Here is an 11,507-nt window from a genome sequence, read left to right as displayed (position 1 = left end):
CTTGTGTCCCATGTGGGCCGGTCCCTCTCACGTGTTCTACTCTTCCTCTCCGGAGACCGCACCTTCACTTCATCAGTCTTATTGCCGATGCTCATGGAAATGACGGATGGAGGAAGAAACGGGCTTGGATGCCGGCCGCCGCCACAACCGTAAGATAGGTCTAGGATCGGGTCACTTTTTTGGTTCTAAAATGTTCAAAATGTAATGAAAATCCATCGTGTTTGTATAAAATCTGGCTTTGTTTGCACGAATTTCATCTGGTTTGTTGAAAAGAGTTTGAAATGTATGCGGCTACGGTTGGATGAAGGCCTCCGCGTCTGTGCCCCCCTGTTCCGCGGATGGATGCGGAAGAAAATTTGCGGGTTGCCATTGGAGATGCCCTTGTTGGGTTTTCCAGTTTTGTTGTCTTGACCCTTCTCCTTGTAGTACAAATGACGAGCATTTTAGTGCACGTTTGCAGAAAATTAATACTCCCTTCTGTCCAAATTAATTAAAGTTGTACTAAGTATGCGTCAATTAATTTGAAATAGGAGGGAGTAGTAATATTCTCTTCACATTTCAAATAATTAGGACAGTTGTCGAAAAATATTGATAACCAGGATTTTCTTTTTCAGTTTGTGCCTACGAATTTTGTCACCGGACAGTATTGCGTCAAAGATTCAACACAGAAATTTCCAAATGTGTGAGAAATCAACCAGACCTAAGAAAGCACTAATAGGTTTGAAATTGACAAAAAGTGAATGATAAATACGTCAAATGCAAATTTCTGATATGCTCAATAATCATATAACTTCTCTCTATGGAAACCAGGAAACGCACATGATTAAATTCAAGAGGAGGCTTAACTAACTAATCTTATTGAAGACACAGTTACGTGAATACAGAGTTGAGAAATCTTCAGAAAATCAACCATCAATTAAGCACCGGGAAACAACTGTCTGATGATAATGATGATGATGATTTATCTTACACTTCAGCAGGTAGTTGTGAAGTGAACACGTACAGCATGTGACTTCGTGGTTGAAAAACTAAACGGGAATCAAGGAAGGATTATGAAATGATAGGTTTTACACTTTTAGTTATGGAGACAAACGTCTGACACGACCCGCACAGCGTCCCAGGGGCAGTCCTTTCTTCTTTCCGTTCAAGTACATTCAGAGGGGAGAGACAACAAAATGCTGGATTATCAGCATGAAGTGCTATAAAAGACTGTCACGGTATCACAGAGCACTCTGTTTCGTCGAACATAGAGGGAAATTTTGCTTATCTAGAGCATCGGAAATTCAGTTTCTTTTCTCTTAATAAAAATTTCAAGCACGCACATCGAAAAATGAACATTTATATGCTGTGCTTTTTCGGAAATGTTTTGACATTTTAAAAACTTCTGGGAGAGGAGCCATTTCACCCTTGATATGAGTCAATCGTCTCATTGGATTAACCAAGTTAGGAACAATTGCAGATCAAATGGCTGGGGCAGTACTTCTATAACAGTAGCTGTGCACAACCAAACTCAGTAGTCACTACTGCAGAGACATAGCACACATATTCACTTTCTTGGTACAGATGTTCTTCTACAATTCTGTTGGGATGCACAATAAAATACAGCTCTTGTACCTGCATCACTCTGACGATGCAGAGGCCGGGGGTTATCCTCCTGTTCAAAAAAAAAACTACCTCGCTTTTCAGCAAATGACTGTTGTCTATAGTTGCGCTTTTCTTATGTTTGTCAAAGTACCCTTTGGAGTTTATTTCATATAATTGTTACAAAAATCATATACATTTAGATCTGTTTGGTAAATTTCCAAATTGTGTACTATCAATTCTCTTCAATAAATGCAAAATATGCATACAGAGATTTGGACTGTTGAAATGTAATTGGGATGCTTTTCAGAAAAAGCATAGGACAGGCCATTGTGAAGCATATCAAAACCCAAAGTATCCAATGATGTAAGCCATGTGATAGTTTTTTTGCGTGTGTTCGATCTATTGAATCAATTGTAATTCTTTGGCTGTTCATGACTACAACTATAGTATACACAACCATGCTATTGTTTTTCTACCAGACTTTCACAGCCCTCTCATTATGTGCAGTTTGCAGGAGGAGGCTGTCCGAGGATTTTTTTTCTACGTTCTCTGGATTTTAGTTTGTTTTAAAAGAGTGCACATTAAAAATGAATGGTCATTATTTTTTCAGTGAAGCTCCAGTTTTGGCTGATTTCTAGGTAGAATATGAGTTGAGAATCTGAAAATAGGGGTAACCTAGGTGCTTGACCGGTAGACCCTTTTTTTACCAAGTAATCAATATTTAATGACCTAGCTGTCACCCATCAAGTTCAGGGTTAGTACAAGTAAAATTGTTTTTTTTTTTGCTGGGAAATTAGGAGCTCTTTATTCAACACTAACAGCACCAGCAAAGTCGGCTGAGAGGCTGGTTACAAGAAGACATGGAGAAGAATCAAGCCAACAATCTGTGGCATCTAGAGTGCTAGCTTGCTTCGCACAAAGATGGGCAGAGACATTGGCCGATCTACCAACATGCTGAATTACAAAATACTTAAAAGAAGGGACATGCTCCCTAATTTCGGACAAGATAGGCACCACCACTGCACGGTCACTGTGACGCGAGTTCCAGAGATTCACAATCTCCAAATTATCAGACTCGAAAACCACTTCTTCATAGCCTCTGAGATGAGCAAAGACAACGCCATCGCGGAGGGCAAGAGCTTCGGCTATGAGAGGATCCGTGATTCCCGGGTAAGGTTTGCACCAGGCTGCTAGGAGAAAGATGAGCGGGTTCTCGCGACCCCTCCTTCTCCACCCCTTCTAGCCTCCATTGCAATGCTGCCATCTGTGTTGATCTTGATCCAGCCCAAGTCCGGTGGTTGCCAGCCATGGCCCGGAAGGATCCGAGCGTGTTCACGAGATAGCTCGAGCACCGTTAGAGCCTCTTGAGTCTTCTTCATGGACTGGATAGGATCAAGGTCTCGCTTATCAAGTGTAGCATTGTTCCTCAAAGTCCAGATCGCCCACATGACAGTTACTAGTTTTGCTCTTTCAGAATCAGAGAACATGGGATCGCATATGATATCCCTCGACCAGGTGAGCGGGTGCAACTCCGGTCGCTTGATCTCGAGCCACTCCGGTGCAACATTCCAGAAGCGTCGGGCATGGGTGCAATCCAGTAATGCATGCTTTATATCTTCCTCTGTGTGCAAACAGAGTTTGCACGTGCCAACGGTAGCAATATGACAGTGCTGGAGAGTTGCTTCGACCTGAAGAATTCCGTGCAGAACCCGCCACCAGAACACTCAACTCTCGGCAAAACCTTGAGCTTCCATAGCCGGGACCATTGTTGTTTGTCTGTCGATGAGGTTTCGGTGATCATCCCTTCCTCTAGAGCATGTTGCTCGTTATGAGTCATTAGAGCGCGATACGCTGATTTTACAGAATAGCAGCCCGATCGTTCGAGAGCCCACGCAAACACATCCTCACCCCCTCCTCTCCTCAAAGGGATGTTTAGAATAGCATCCGCGTCGGGGGTGATGAAGTTTTGACAAATCACATCTGATTCCATGACCAATTTGCATTGTCAATTAAATCTGAAACAGAGTTCAGCTGAGTATTTCCACTTCTTACTGTCGGAGCCATAGATATGGTGCCTGGGATCCACTTGTCATCCCAAATTGAGATTGTTGTACCATCTCCAACACGCTTAATGAGTCCGACTTGCAAAGCATCCCTCCCAGCGATAATAGCCCGCCACATTGCAGATGAGAAACGTGGAACCGTAGCTTGCATGAAATCAAATGAGGGGAAATATCTACCTTTGAGTACTCGGGCACATAGGGATTGAGGGTTTGTCAACAGTCTCCATCCGTGTTTGCCAAGAAGAGCTACGTTAAACAGCTCAAGATCCCGAAAGCCCATGCCGCCCTTCTCCTTCGGTGTTGCCAACGCATCCCCGGCCTTCAAATGCATAGAGTTTCGATCCAAGGAGCTGCTCCACCAATACTTAGCCATGCAAGAAACTAGTCCCTTACATACCTTCTTCGTTAACTTGAAACAACTCATGTTGAATGTGGGAATGGCTTGGGCCACACATATTATACGAACTTCCCTACCAACACAAGAGATCATTCTTTCCGACCCCCCTTGGAGCTTGCTACGAATTCTCTCCCCAATGTGGTCGAAAGTACCGCTTGTGATCCTACCCACAGCTGTAGGTAGACCAAGATAACGCTCGCTGAACGCTTCAACAGAGATGTTCAAAGCCTGTTTCAGCAGCAGCCTGTCTGGAGCAGAGGTGTTTGGGCTGAAGTAAATTGAGCTCTTATCTTTATTCACTGCCTGCCCTGAACCCCTCTCATAGATTCCCAATATTTCATTGAGCCGTTGAGCACTCTCCACCTTTGCTTGCATAAAAATAAGACTGTCATCCGCAAAGAGGAGATGATTAATCCAGGGAGATCGATAGCTGACTTGGATTCCTTTGTCTACTCTCACACCACCGAAATAATTCAAGAGCGATGTCAATCCTTCTGCACAGAGCAGAAAGAGGTACGGTGATGCTGGGCAGCCTTGTCAAAGACCCCTTGAGGGGGTAAAGAAAGGAAGAAGTTCACCATTCACACGGATTGCAAATCTGGCCGAAGTGACGCACTTCATGATTAGGCAAACAAACTCCACACAGAACCCAAGCTTCATCATGATCGCTTGCAAATAGTGCCATTCGACATGATCGTATGCTTTCATCATGTCCAGCTTGATGGAACACGTTGCATTACCCCCCCCCCCTTCTTCCTCCTTCTCATGGCATGCACACTCTCATGTGCAATAAGTACATTGTCAGTAATAAGGCGACCAGGGACGAACACGCTCTGTTCAACACAGACGATATCATCCATACACTCCCACATACGGTTAGCAATGGCCTTGGCAGCAATCTTGTACAAAACCGAACACAGAGAGATGGGTCGATATTGAGAAATAAGCTGAGGGAATCGTACCTTGGGAATCAAAGTAATAGAGGTGTCATTCATACCCGTAGGTAATTCTCCCCCATTGAGAAAATCAAGCACCGCTGGAACAATGTCATCTTTGAGCAAACTCCAGTTGCGCTGGAAGAAACCTGCCGTGAAGCCATCAACCCCCGGGGCCTTGGACGGAGCCATCTGGAAGAGGGCTCGACGCACCTCCTCTTCTGTAAATGGCTTGCCAAGTTCATCATTCATATGAGGGGTCACCCGGGGAGGTACCATGTCCAGCAACTCCTCCATGGACTGAAAACCTTGTGATGTATACAGCTGCTCATAGAACTGCTGCACTTCCGCTCGATCTTCATCCAAATCACTACAGACCGTGCCGTCCGCACGGACCAGATTTTCAATTTTGTTCATACGCTTACGTTGGGGAGCCTGAGCGTGGAAATAGCTAGCGTTTCGGTCGCCCTCCCGCAGCCATGGAACACGAGATCGTTGATGGAGCCAAATTTCTTCTTGGTGCAAGGCTAGCTTCAGTTTCTTTGGCATTGCTTTCTCTTCATCTGATGGCCCCCTTCGCAGAGATTGGGCACGCAGCCTTGACAGCTGTTCCCGCAACTTCCGAATCTTGCGAGTTAAGCTACCAAATTCCTTCGCCCCCCACGCCGCTAGGTTGCCTTGCAGCGACGTGAGGGCTTAAACCACACCCTGTAATCCCTCTCGGCCCGAGTACAAGTAAAATTGTTCAGCACCTACCCTCTCACTATATGTATGGTATAAGTAGTCAAGGCGTCGCATTATTCTACTGTTCTACACGTCTAACTCCTAACATGATGAGTGCTTTCATTTTCATCTGTCACAACGCAGAAGATATGTGACTTCAATTGCTAAACTTTTGTTCAATTTGGAGAAAGTGAATCATGAGCTAGCGCTGATGATGGCCGACGGGGTAAACAACAGGGAGTCCTTAGGATCATGCTCTAATTAATTGCACAGTTTCAAAATGTGACTGGGCCTTACTCGATGAAGACCTGATTGAGGTTTCAGCTAATCTGAATATGTCAAATGCAAAAACAATGGGTTTTCAAAACTATAAAGGATTTTGGTGCATCTAGAAAGTATCATTGGTAAACTACTTGATGGACTACAGCCTATATGGGCAGCAATAATATGGCTTCACTGTTCGATGTTTTTTTATATTCTTTTAAAAATAATAATATATTTTTTCTAATGGCGCTCTCACTCACAGTTTTATTTATAGATATTTGAGTATTTTTTAGTGCAGATTATATACGGAGGAAGATTTGATTGGAGCATGAAAACACATATGTCCATAAGCGCTATAACGCAGGCATGCTAATTGATCTTTGAATAATGGCTTTGTACGTGTGCATGGCAAAACTATGTACGTGCAGATGATCATGGATGTGTATATGCATTGCAATGAAACCAACTGCTAGTATTTCCATATTGCATGCATTCAAAGCCAGGTCTAACATGTCCATCGTAACCTTGGCACGTACAAATACATATAAAAATGCTTCTGTACTGGCGGGGGCTTGCGGACTCCGAGACCGTTCATGAGTTGCATCTCGATTGAATCCTCCTACTCCTGGGGAGTTTCAAGACAATAATAATTTTCTTTGAGAAATTTCAGACAAAAATGTGGAGTAAAGATGGAAGGGAGCTTGTGTTACCATATGAAGCCGCCGTGTGTCGTCGCCATCTGCTCCGCTTCCTTTAACTTTGGACACTTGGATACCTTCAGCACCGTTGACTTTGGAAGTGCCTCTAGTCCACCAATTGAAACAAGTTCTGGAAATTGATCAAGTGACAATGTGCTAAGTAATGCAAGATTACTAAGCCAGATGCTCCCTGGAATGGATGTTATGCCCTCGCATCCACTCATCGAGAGTGACTCGAGGGATTTGAGGTTTTCTAGGCATCGAGGGACGCATGGAGAGAAATCCCCACAACTCATTAGCATGAGAGTCTTCAGAGATGATGGCAACACCAATCCCCTTTGCCATTTGAGACTTGGGCATGTATCAATAGAGAAACGTTCCAGATAACAAAAATTCTGAATCCCTTCATAGGGAAGTGCTGCTAAGCTGTTGCAATATGAAATGCGTATTTGCTCAATGGCTGGTACATAGTCTGGATGCAGCAAATGTTCAAGGCTTGATAAATTTGGGCATCCAATAATATCCAGCTGCGTTAGGGACCGAAAAATACCAGTGCTATCACCATTGTTGCCAAGCTCAATATGTATCTCATTTAATTTTTTGTTCTGTGGCTGAAACCAGCTTGGGAGAGAGATACCTGGATAATGCTTAAGTAACAGAGATCTGAGACTGGTAGGAGGTTGCAGAACTTGAAGCACTTCTATCACATTGTGCTGCATGATCTCAGACGTGATGGAATACCAATCCAGTGTCAACTTGCCAAGACGTTTCATATTCTTCAGTTCGGCTTCTTCTGCTTGATCCTTACTTAGCATGCCAAGATTCCATATCTCCAAATGTCCACTATATTGCTTCATATTCTTCATCAATCTAATTTGGTTTACTTGATTATTACTAGATGCATCAATGCGACACTGGTGATTCAATAGTCCATATGAGAGTTGGTGTGCTTCAAATCTCCGTAAGTTGCTCAAGTTACCAAAATCTTGGGGTAAACTTTCTATCCTGCAAGTACTGACATCTAAAATCTGCAGATTGTAGAGCCAACAGAAAGATGAAGGAATGCTCAAAGGACGGCCTTTGGAGATTTTGAGGTACCGAAGGTGCTTCCAGTTGCCAATGCTATCTGGCAACTCATTTGTAGAGGCACAAGACATCACACGGATACGTGGAAGTTCAGTACACCAGTGATGCATTACAATACTTGTTTTATTTCCGGAATGCTTCTTGCAAATTATGGTCCGCAACTTTGTGTGTCTGCATAGGCTCAATAAATTGGAATTGTCAAAGTCACTGCTAGGGTGTACATATATATGACGAACATCACGAGGGACTTTATCAAAGTCATTCTTATTTCTTATGATGAAGCAATCATGCTCTGAAACTTTTTGTGACATATCATGCAGCAAGTCGTGGATTACATATCCACCACTGACTTTTTGAAAGAAGGACCTCCTCAGGAGATCTTGAAAGTACTGGGAACCTACATTTTGAATTGGATCATCACCTTGAGGTTCCACAAAACCTTCTGCCACCCAAATTTCAGCTAGATCTTCCTTCACAAATTTAAAACCTTTGGGGTAGATGGCACAAAATGAGAAGCATCGCTTCAAATAGAAGGGTAAATACATATAGCTCAACCGAAGGGCGGGAAGAATATCAGTCGGCTCCTGTTTCAACTCCCACAATTCACTCTTAAGTATAGTATTCCAATGTGATGCTTGAAGGTCCATTCTTAACATGCGTCCAAGAGTTTTTGCAGCTAAAGGAGAACCCTTCAGTTTCCCGAGTATGCTTCTACCAATGCGCTCTAACTCAGGATCATTGTTAGAACTCTCTGATCCAAATGCGCATGATTTGAAGAAATTCCAAAAGGCATCATCCTTTAAACCTTCCAATATAATGAGCTCCATTGTTCCCACTCCCTGGGCAACCTTTGGACATCTGGTGGTGACCAATATCATACTTCCTCTCGGGCACTCCTTAAAGGTGCACAAAACCTCTTTCAGCATTGCCCATTTTCCTTCAAGGCATCATCCCATATATCATCAAGGACAATCAAGAACTGCTTATTCTTCACATGGCTAGAAAGAGCATGTTGAAGAGAATCCAAATTATCAGATGTTGCCTTTTTTCTTTCACAGGATTGTATGACCTCTTCGGTTAACCTTTTCACATCAAAGTTATCTGAGACGCAAATCCAAATTATCAGGTCAAAGTGAGACGCCACTCTTTTATGGCTACAAATTTGTTGGGCCATAGTAGTCTTTCCAACACCACCAATTCCGACAATTGGCAAAACAGGAAGACTTATTCTTGATTCATTGCTGGAACTACATGCTCTCTTGCGTTTTGAATTCGTAGGTACTCTTAGACGTCCCATCACGTGCTCTAGCTCCTTGTCACGACCATATACTTTTTCTTCATTTGGCAAAGAGCTAGTCTCGGGCCTGACTAATCTGTCAAAGCGTTGAGTAACTTGCTGCAACCCCATCTTCTCCATCTGACTCGAGAGATGATCTAGCCTTCCTTGGACATCATTTAGCTTGTTGAAGCTGCCTTGAATGACAACATCAAAGAAGTCAATAGAAGGAGATTTGCTTGCATTGCCCTCCAATTCCACCTTCCTCTCATACCATCTTAGCTCATCAAGAAGGTCTTCGGCATCATACGTTGTGCCCTTAACTTTTGGAAGGAGCTCAGAAACATAGTGTTCGTAGCTCCTCCACTCTGCTCCATCAATGAGTCTGTACATTCCTGGAAGAGTATCCCTAAGGCGTTCTAGGCCACTCTGCAAGTGTAATACATCATCCTGAAGAACCTGCTCATGTGTTCCACTCCATCAGGAACACATAGTTGAAATGGCAGATTTCGCCCACTGAAAAAAATTGGCACACTCATTGATGGTGCTAATGACCCCAACTGCCTTCGGTAAGTCCATGTTGACTGGTGAGCCCGGATATCTCTTTCTGTCCTACAAGTATATAAGTAAACCCAGCGGTTAGTGTGGATAATATGGAAGCCGTTGTTAGTAATTTTAATGATTTATTTAGATATGTTTCCAACAAAAGAAATCCACGCCCACCCCCCAATGGACGCATCAACAAGTCAGGAGAATAACATGGGAATAAGGCAATACCATTATTCTATGTATTTGTGGTTATAAAAAAGATACTTTATTTCAATCAGAGTTTACGGGATGATAATGAGGAAATACACTATTATCATGCTCATAATAAACAAACTAATATGATTAGCTTCTTGCCACTAACTTATGTTATGTGGATTGACATCTAGCATGCCTGAAGGGTTTGAAAGAATGTTTTAAAAAGTTACTTCCATAACATTGAAATTTAGAATTTTCGATGGACTTGTTTCTGTAAAGTTCAAGATCAAAGTTGTGTTGAAGAGACTAACAGAACTCGGATTGTTGTGCACAATTTAATGTTAGTTATGGCTTCAAACTTTAAATTTGGTTTGTTGATGAACCAAGTGGTCAGATGAAGTGGGTGTTCAAGCATGAAAGTAAAGCTTAAGGCTCTAATGGATTTTTTTTTCTTGCAGATACAACTTTAGGCCATGGAACATATAATATTTTAACAATGATGAAGAGACTGGATTGAAGCATCAATGGGAGAAGATTTTCAATGGAACTCTGGAAACATGGTTTTTGTTACTATGGACATATACTATTTCTCTACTTGGATTCCATCCTAACATAGAGATTGTATTGCTCCACAAATAGATACCTACCGAACATTTAAGTCTTTGATCTTTAGATATTGAAGGCCCAACATTTTTTTTGCGACATTCAGTACTCTTTACAAGTTTAAAATTACTAGTGATACATAGATGTGACCGATATACACCCTACCATTTGATCCTCATAAAGACATGTGTAAGAAAAATTGACAATGAAGATAAAGTGAGGAAAGAACAGAGAAAAAATGCATAACATCTCTGCTTCTGTGCATGGTGAGAAAGAGATAAATACATAGTTTACATCCAGTACTTGCAATTTTAGTTGCACATCTTGTACTTGTAATAGATTGTTGTTCTATACATATGTTAATCAACTTCCACTGCTGCTTGAGGAAGAATAAATACAAAGTTGTGTTATGCTCTTTTAGTATTGGATATAGTTCATATAGGAAAATAAACATAGAACACAACAGAGTAGGTAGCTATGTTGAGTCTCCACAAAGCAGTTACGGCAAGGGGTTGCAAGACACAGACGCTCATGTGTTAATTTTTATTACAGATAATCCTCCTTTGATACTGTATGCGGTGACTATTGTTCTACACCTTTTTCAAAAAAATCGGATGAGGAAGAGATTTCATATTGTCCTCTACCGATAGGAACCCTCCATATCGCGGACCTACCCCGTCCCCCCTATTTAGACTCGTATACTCATGTGCGATGGCAGGCACTTGCAGGGCAACTCAAAATGACAGCCATGTACTATGAATCGACAAAAGAAAAACCGCATGCAACATATTTCCCAGTGTATCCAACATCATGGCAATATTTATCTTATCCTTCTTTGTCCAAAAACACATTTGAAGTGCAATCATGCAAATTTTTATTTTATTCAAAAAATTCACATTGTTCACACAAATCATTGAGAAAATTCGTCGTAACATACATACTAACATATCTAACTAGGCAACTAGCAATGCGAGAACAATATTGATGCATGAATGCAACTTTTGCAACCAATGCCATAATCATCTGAACATGCAGCCCTTGACTAACTAATGTAACATGCACGAGTTAGCAACTTATTAGAAAAACTAGGATTACAACAGAATGATAATCTGATTACATTCCAATGTAAACAAA

The 11,507-nt window shown here is 42.1% G+C and overlaps 1 pseudogene; it reads right to left on the bottom strand.

Annotated features, from left to right (window-relative positions):
* Positions 1 to 6,672: 6,672 nt before the first annotated feature.
* On the bottom strand, positions 6,673 to 9,605 carry LOC119320607 (annotated as a pseudogene).
* Between the last annotated feature and the right edge of the window lie 1,902 nt (positions 9,606 to 11,507).

This window comes from Triticum dicoccoides, chromosome 6B (assembly GCF_002162155.2).
Source record: "Triticum dicoccoides isolate Atlit2015 ecotype Zavitan chromosome 6B, WEW_v2.0, whole genome shotgun sequence".
NCBI lineage: Eukaryota > Viridiplantae > Streptophyta > Magnoliopsida > Poales > Poaceae > Triticum > Triticum dicoccoides.
Note: the sequence above shows the minus strand (reverse complement) of the source record. Positions and strands in the feature narration are given on the sequence as shown.